This window comes from Ziziphus jujuba, chromosome 3 (genome assembly GCF_031755915.1).
Source record: "Ziziphus jujuba cultivar Dongzao chromosome 3, ASM3175591v1".
Taxonomy (NCBI): domain Eukaryota; kingdom Viridiplantae; phylum Streptophyta; class Magnoliopsida; order Rosales; family Rhamnaceae; genus Ziziphus; species Ziziphus jujuba.
The window spans coordinates 14,102,950-14,110,827 of NC_083381.1; the positions used below are offsets into that span (position 1 = coordinate 14,102,950).

The window sequence follows — 7,878 nt, forward strand, 5'->3', positions numbered from 1 at the left end:
ATATTCAATGGGAAGCTTCTAATGAGGGATGGGTTGAAATCAACTCTGATGGCTGTGTTAAAGAGCTGTCAGGAAATGCTTTGGATGTGGTGGCTTTTTGTGCTAATTTGGGGTGTGCTAGTTTGGGATGGTTGAACTTGATGTTTTTTTAATGGGCTTTCTATTGGCTTAGCAGGAAGGCTTCAAAAAATCATCATTGTTGAGCTTGATTCCAGTGTTGTTATGAGTTGGGTCAAGGGTGATCTAAATTCTCTACATGGATCTGATTAGTAAAGATTAGAAAGTTGAAGCTGTTCACATCAATAGCTGCATATTGTTTTTTAGCTAATTTGGGTCATTCTTGCTATAGTATTATCTTATTAGTTTCATTTTCTATTACTTCAAGGTATATTAATTTATCAATTATTAACAAACTATAGTATTATGTTATTAGTTTCATTTTCTGTTACTTCAAGGTATATTAATTTATCAATTATTAACAAACTATCACTTCATTTAATATCCAAAATTGAATAAACAAATTTGATGACCTTAGTAATTATCCCCAAAAAAAAAAAAAAAATTGATGTCCTTAGCTTTACTATTACTTTTAAAGCTTAGTCAACTCTATTAAAATGTCTAAAATTCCAAGTAGATCTTGTTATACTTGTAAGCAGATATGCTGATTATTATAAAATAGCTAAATCCTTGTATTTTTCATTTTGGAGCGGCAAGTTCTGTTTGAAATGATTGGTTTGAGTTTGGAACTCAGTTAGGCTTATTTAAAAGCCTAGGCAGCATTTTCTCTTTTTCTCTTTTTCTTTCTTTTTATTATTATTATTTTTTATGTTTTTTTTTTTTTTTTAGGATTTTTTTTGGGTTTCATTACTATCACCATTTTCCAACAAGATTCCATTTGAACACAAGTTTCCAAAACCACCACCGAAACCAAATGAACCTTGAAACCTCCTCCCGAATAAATGATAAAATACTTGGAGCTTATTATACCACGAATTGATATTTTTTCAAAAAAATGCACGCAGAGGACGGTGTGGAGCTGAAAACAACATTTCTTAAGGATTGATTGTTTTTAGAACAGGAAAGTAGTTTCTTATTAATCCATGTCAAGAAAAAGGCTTAAAACTCTGTAGTTTTATACTTTTTTGTTTTTTTCTTGGTGAATTGTAGTTTTTACACATTATTGTCAATATGGTAAACTACATATACATACTTTACAATATAAACTTTTTCACATATATGTAAACCATTTGGTTCTAGTCTATTTCAAATAATTAACATCCGAATAAAATGTAGAAGGATATATTTGTAATAACCTGAAAATATAATGGTATATATGAGAAAAAAAATAAGAAAATTACATTTTCAACCTACAAGTTAGTGCTTTTAAGTACTGTTTCTCAAATCTCATCTGCCAATGGGAACTCTCTTCAATACAAGACACAATAATTGCTTAAATTCACTGGCTTTTCAAATTAAGGAACTTGAAAAGTTTTGGAATTTAGTCCAAATAAACCTAACCCCACGTATACAGAAACCACTAATTCAACATGATTTTGTTGAAATGCGTGGAACATAAAAAAAAAAGTTAAATTAAAAATTAAAATAAATAAAATAATAAAAAAAGTTTTACCATCAATAGAAGTTTGGTGAAGTGCGGTCCCTTTGCTTATCTAAAATGGGGATTCCACTACCAGCTGTCTAGGAAGAAAAACATTATATTTAATTTACATTCTATGTATATATATGTATATTATAAGTGTGAAAAAGAAAGTGAAGCCTCACAAGGAAGAAACAGAAAGGTCAAGCATGGTGTCTGTCCAAATTTACAGCCTAGTAATTCTGAGCCTTCTCAGTTTCAGCACCGCAGCCTCCTTTGTCGGCTACATGGACACAACCTGCAATGGATCCATAGCAGAGTGCAACAAAGAAGATGAGATGCTGATGGAGTCGGACATAAGCAGAAGGTTTCTTGAACAGAAGAGATACATCTCACCTGGAACTTTAAAGCCAGATCACCCTGTTTGCCAAGGTGCCAGTGGTGAATCTTATAGTAACGCAGGAAGTTGTCTTCCTCCATCATCTAACCCTCATGATCGAGGGTGTTCGAAGATTTATCGATGTCGGTCCCACTCCTGATCAGAGAAAGCTCCACATATATTGTATCAGGCTAAATTTCCATGAAATTGAAGCTTCAAAAGTAACTCAGAGAATCGATCAGATGTAGACATGGAATGAGTTTCATTCATTCTCATCCAACCGCTTCTCCAATTTACTGGAAGCTTCTTTCAATTTTTTGTCTTTTTTCTGTTTTCAACTATGAAATGATTAATTACACTGTCATCAAGATCCTAGGCAGAATAAAGTTTTTATGGGTTTTCACAAAGTTGATGTTTGTTTGAACTTGTATGTCTTATGCAGTTAGCTTCTAGATTTTGCTATTCTACATATATCATCAATGGATTTATCTATTACAGATTTGGTCTCATAGATAGCTCAGCCTTCATCTAACCCTGCAAAGAGTGTTCAATTGTGAATAGATGTGTTATGGACCTAGACAGAAGAAAATAAATAGGTCCAAGGAAAGAATCCAAGAACTAGCTGGAATTTCAATTTTTGATAGTCCAACTGTCTGTAATAGCAGATCAACCAAGCAATTGGACATTGCTGGTTTCTGAACCTTTGCTTCTACTTTATGAAATATCAGAAAGAAAATTAAAAGATCACCCCATGTAAATACAGCCACTTTTGACAAACAAACAAATTGGTTGCAAAAATGCTATAATAGTCAACTAGGTCAGCCAGTTCAATTCATTTTTTCTAGTTTATAGGAAAGTAAAATATTTGATATTGTTATAGTCAATTAAAACCAAGATTAATTTTAAAACCTAATTTTATAATATGATTTATAGAAATCGCACACATATAGAACTCTCCCCGTGTTTTGGTTGGTACATATAGGTTACTGATATTGTCACACTTCTATTACAACTTACAACATCTGAAATTCTTCATTGCAATATTATGGCACATAAGTAACATTAAATCTGACAAGTTAGATTGTGTAAAGTAATCATATGAAAGAAACCAAAACAAATGTAATGGATAAGAGAATTTAAGATCCCCAACTACTTAAAAAATAAACAACTTTTAGAAAAATAAACTTAATATCATCCCAACTATTTAGGGTTAGCAGCATGAGCCTTGTTGCAAAAACCCAAAATATGGTACAAAAGAATTTACAGAGAAGAAAGTGCAAAGCAAAACAAGAAAAATAAAAGGAAGTTATCTAAGCTTGGTACATATTTTACATTACATTCCTTCTTTTTGCATAGAGTAATTTCTGTTGAAATTAATTCTTCGTATGGACGGCTATGCTGGCAAATTTGGCCCAGAGCACAAATGAATTAGGAAAAAATGGTCTCATTCCAGGAAGGCATTAGTGTTCCAAGTGATTCCAAGCCTACTTGAATGAAAGCTTCCATACCTCTCGTACATTAGAGGAACCATCAGCAACTTCAGCAACCATGCTAAAATCCATAAGACCTGCAGGGAATAGGAGGAAAAGCATAACTAATTCAATAGTCCATACGTGCATCGACAATAAAAGAATAGAGGCACAAACAGATCCAATCTCATGAGTTACAAACTAAGCATTTAAACTTTAGACATGTCCCCATCTATTTGAAATTACATCAGCTAATTATAAATAATACATCTTGATAAAAGTAACAACGTGGCCGATATAGGGCACAAGATTTCCTATGACATAAAGGCTTACGTGCATGAACATTAATACAACAACCCGTTTCTACCCTCATCAGCTGACATGATGGCACAGAATAGAGAAAAACCAAACTAAAAGTTTCTTGGCATATCTGTAGTTTTGGGAATATCTATGTGGAATTACTCACCATCTTTCTCCACCACAGATAGGAATCGTCGTGTTCCCCCACCTACCCCAAAATAGTGCTTCTTTGCTGCCATGTACACCAGTCCATGTGGAGAGCTCATGCACTGTAAATTAGACACCATTTGTAAGTTTGAAATGAAAATGACGTCAAAACGATAGCATTAACTCAATAAAGTATTACCTTCTTTATAAGTTCATAGAGACTTCATCTCTACTAGTACTGCCTAATCCTTTAACTGAGTTTTATCTCTTCATCATCTGATGAGAAGTACCAATCTTCATCCCAAGCTTCTTCATCACCCTTCGATCTGTACATGTATATCCTGCATACGACCCACATATCCACCTGCGAAAACAACCAAAAATAAATAAATAAATAAATAATATAATAAGAAGAAAAGATAATCACACACACATACATACATATATATATATATATAGATATGTACATGAATTGTAATCTTTACATATCTATTTACCTCAGTAATGTTGCTTTCTTCGTCATTTTGGTTGAGTCTGTATTCATTCATCCTCCACTGAGTTTCACTTCTCTGATTTCCAGAGAATTCGACTCTGTTTTTGTACCCAATAATCCGCCCATCTTCCTTCACAGGTATATCAGCTTGAATAATCTTCCAAAACCCATCAACTTTCTCCGAATTGACATCTTCTCCATCAACCTTTTTTCTTCTCTGGATGTAGGAAAACATGGGGTTGCTGTCCATCCCTCAAATCGTGATCCTCTGCATTATTACCAAACAAATATATACATAATTCAACAAATTCATCAGCACATATATATATATACAATTAAAAGCCCAGGAAAAAAAAAATCAATTGCCAATGACATTAACAAGAATCTAGAACAAAATCCCTAAAATATAAGATCCCAAGATTTTAGTTTCAGTGTTTCAGTCTCTATAGGCAGCATTATACATAACAAAATTAAAGAGGTTACAGCAGTAAAAAGAGAAATGAGATAGGAAGAAAAACGAAACTGACAAAATCATCGGGATGAATGGTTTAGAGATTGGGTTGGTCTGTGATTTCAATGGGGGCCAAGTGGCAGATTCCGCACCTTTTTCATCAAATGCTTGGTGAAGAGCATTTTCCCACTTGGAAAAACCACGAAAGAAGGCATGGCTTCCAGAAGATGATCGAAGATAAGCGTTCCTCTGAACTCTCTATCATGCCGTCTTCACCAAAAAAAAAAACACCCCTGTTTTCCCCTGAAACCTCCAGCTCCTCCTCCTCCGTATTTTCTATTTTTTTTTTTTTTTCTTTTGGAATTTGGAGACACCAAAAACAATATAATTTGCGTACGGTAACGAGTGTAAGAACTAGTATTTGTAGAAAGAAAACTTGCCCCGCTTGTGTCCATCTGTGCGTTGACTAGTGGGACCCGCATTTGCAACGTGGCAGCATCTGGCTGCTTGTGGGACCCACATTGGAACCGTATTCTCAATTTCTTTTACTATTATCCTTTTTTTTATTTTTTTCCTTTCATTAATACTACCTTTGTTAGTCAAATTTTATTTTTAAGGTTAAGTTCACATATTAAAACAGGATTGGATATTCTTCCTCCATTTTAGATGTATGTTATTCCACTTAATTTGTGTTATTTCTTTATTAGTATTTTAAAATAACATGGCATCGTATCAATGATGGCAAAATTGGAGTAAAAAAAATAAAAAAATAAAAAAGAAAATAAAAACATAAGATTGGACCATTAAAATGCTTAAAATGATAATCTCCAGATATGGTCATCGGTATAAAATAGTTTCATCCATAATTTAATTTCCAATCATAATCTATATGTAGATCAAAATGTATTCTTTTGCATTTTCTCTTTTGTTGGAGAAAATTCTGTTTGAATTTTGATAATATTTATGAAATTCTAATTACTTAATTAATTTTTGTATGCATACAACTGAAAACCAGTTTTTCTTCTTTTGCCTCATTAATTTGGTGCTTTTTCTTCAAATTGATGTGTCAAAGCCTTGCACAAGCCTTCCATAAGTAGGTTGATTTGAGGAAGTTTTCTTCTATATTTGTTTATTAAATTTTGATTTTCGTTTTCGTTTCTTTTGTTTATTTTGATGAATTTAAATTTTGTCTTTTAAAAGGTTTTGACTTTCATTGGATGCCAAAAATTGAAAGTCTTGAAAACCTCAAGTTCAGGAATGCACAAAAGATGCAACAATCTTTTGAAAGGCATAAGAAAGTGAGAGCTTTGAAAAGAATATGTAATCCTACTAAACTTCATTGAAGTTGCTGATGGAGCCTTTTTTAGCTGATCCTCAAAGACAACATCAAAGGGGATTATACACTATATTATGAAATAGCACCGAATATTGGAACTTGGCAAAAATTATTCAATACGTGTAACACCCCGTCCCGAATCGCACCGGAATCCGTGCACGTTGACCGAGGTTGACCGTTGACCGAAGGGGTCAAAAGTTGACTTTTTGACTCGGTGAGAATTTTGAGTTGACTAGGGTACCGTGGCGAAGTGCACGATGCCACGAGTTCGTAGACTGGTAGCACGTCGAAAATGGAGCTACGGTTTGAAAGTTATGGACGAAACAAGTTGCGGTCCAAACTGTCCAAGGGGTGTCGGAGTTGACTTTTTGTTTATGGGGAATTGAGCTTTGACTCATGCATGGTTGTGAAGTGCTCGTCGATACGAGTTCACAGACTAGCGGCACGCTCAAAACGGACATCAGGTTAAAAAGTTATGGACGTTTGAAGTTTACCGGATACCGTATTATTTTAATGTTTTTGGGTCGTGAACAGTGAAATGCCACGTGTCAGCTTCTGATTGGTCCACGTGGCATGAACAGTATCATGCAGGGTTTTTATTTGTTAAAACACTCGGGGAAGAGAGAGAAAGAGAGAGAAGAGAGAGAAAGAGAGAGGAGAGAGAGAGTCACCGGCCGCCGGCCATTTTCACGTTTTCCGGCCTAGTTACTGTACACGCACCAGCCAGCCAGATTGCCCACCTCATTTCCGGCAAAACCTCCAAATTTCACGGCGAACGGCCGCCGGACGCGCCCGGATCGGACGTCCGAAGTTTGGCGGCGATTTTTCCCCCTCCACCGCCGGCCACCGCGAATCGGCACTATTCCGGCCGATATACAGTACACGCGCCATACACCCATCATCCTCTCCTCAAGTCCGGCCTACCCACCAAAAATCACGGCCATCGGACCACCGACGCGCCGGGATCGGAGCGTTTTCCGGCGAGCGGTCGGAAATCTTCAAACGGTGATTTCTCCGCCGTCCGACCTCCGTTTTGCTCACCGTCGGTCCCGTTGGATTGCTCTCCTCACGATCTACAAATCTGAAAAATTTCACAGCCAACGGCCACCGCCGGAAAATACTGTTCCGGTGACCGTTGCCGGTGACCGTGGCGGCCCGCCGGAAAATACTGTTCCGGCGAGTACCCGAACATTCCGGCCAGCTCCAGTCCGCAATGTTCGACCTCCTGAACCCAAATCCGACTTCCGTTTCCGCCAATTCGCGACGGTTTGGGAGAATTGCGTAGCCGAAACCCGGAAAGCTTCCCGACGAAATTCAAACCCCGTCGGGTACGATCATCGAAAATTAAGACCGGATCTGTGATTAGCATCACTCGAGCTTCGATTCGGTATATAACTCGTAAATTCTAGATATCGTTTGTGTTTTGACCCCCCGGGTACCGGGTATTATTTACCCGAATAAAATATTAATTTATTTGACTGTCTGTGAATTTTGTTCTAGGAGCACCGGTGAGTCGTAGAATTGATCCCGTAGTGGATCATGGGTTAATTGCGTGCTCCAGGTGAGTGACCCACCTTCAAATTAATTTTGGGAAATTTAATTGATGAATATATTATGTGTGAATTAAATATTTGGAATTTAATTTCTATGTGCTAAATATTTATTGGATTTATTGTAGAATTATTTATGAATTTATTGGATTTAAG

General features: G+C 36.1%; 1 long non-coding RNA gene across 3 annotated transcripts; it reads right to left on the reverse strand.

Moving 5' to 3' along the window:
• Positions 1–3,075: 3,075 nt before the first annotated feature.
• On the reverse strand, positions 3,076–5,211 carry LOC132803061 (uncharacterized). 3 transcript variants are annotated; one of them, XR_009638178.1, is made up of 5 exons: positions 4,989–5,211; positions 4,390–4,653; positions 4,092–4,256; positions 3,912–4,014; positions 3,076–3,543 (listed from the first exon to the last, which is right to left on the reverse strand). It is a non-coding gene; the product is annotated as an uncharacterized LOC132803061 (long non-coding RNA). The 3 variants fall into 3 exon arrangements; XR_009638179.1 differs by having other exon boundaries at positions 4,913–5,211; XR_009638180.1 differs by having other exon boundaries at positions 4,909–5,211.
• Positions 5,212–7,878: the final 2,667 nt, after the last annotated feature.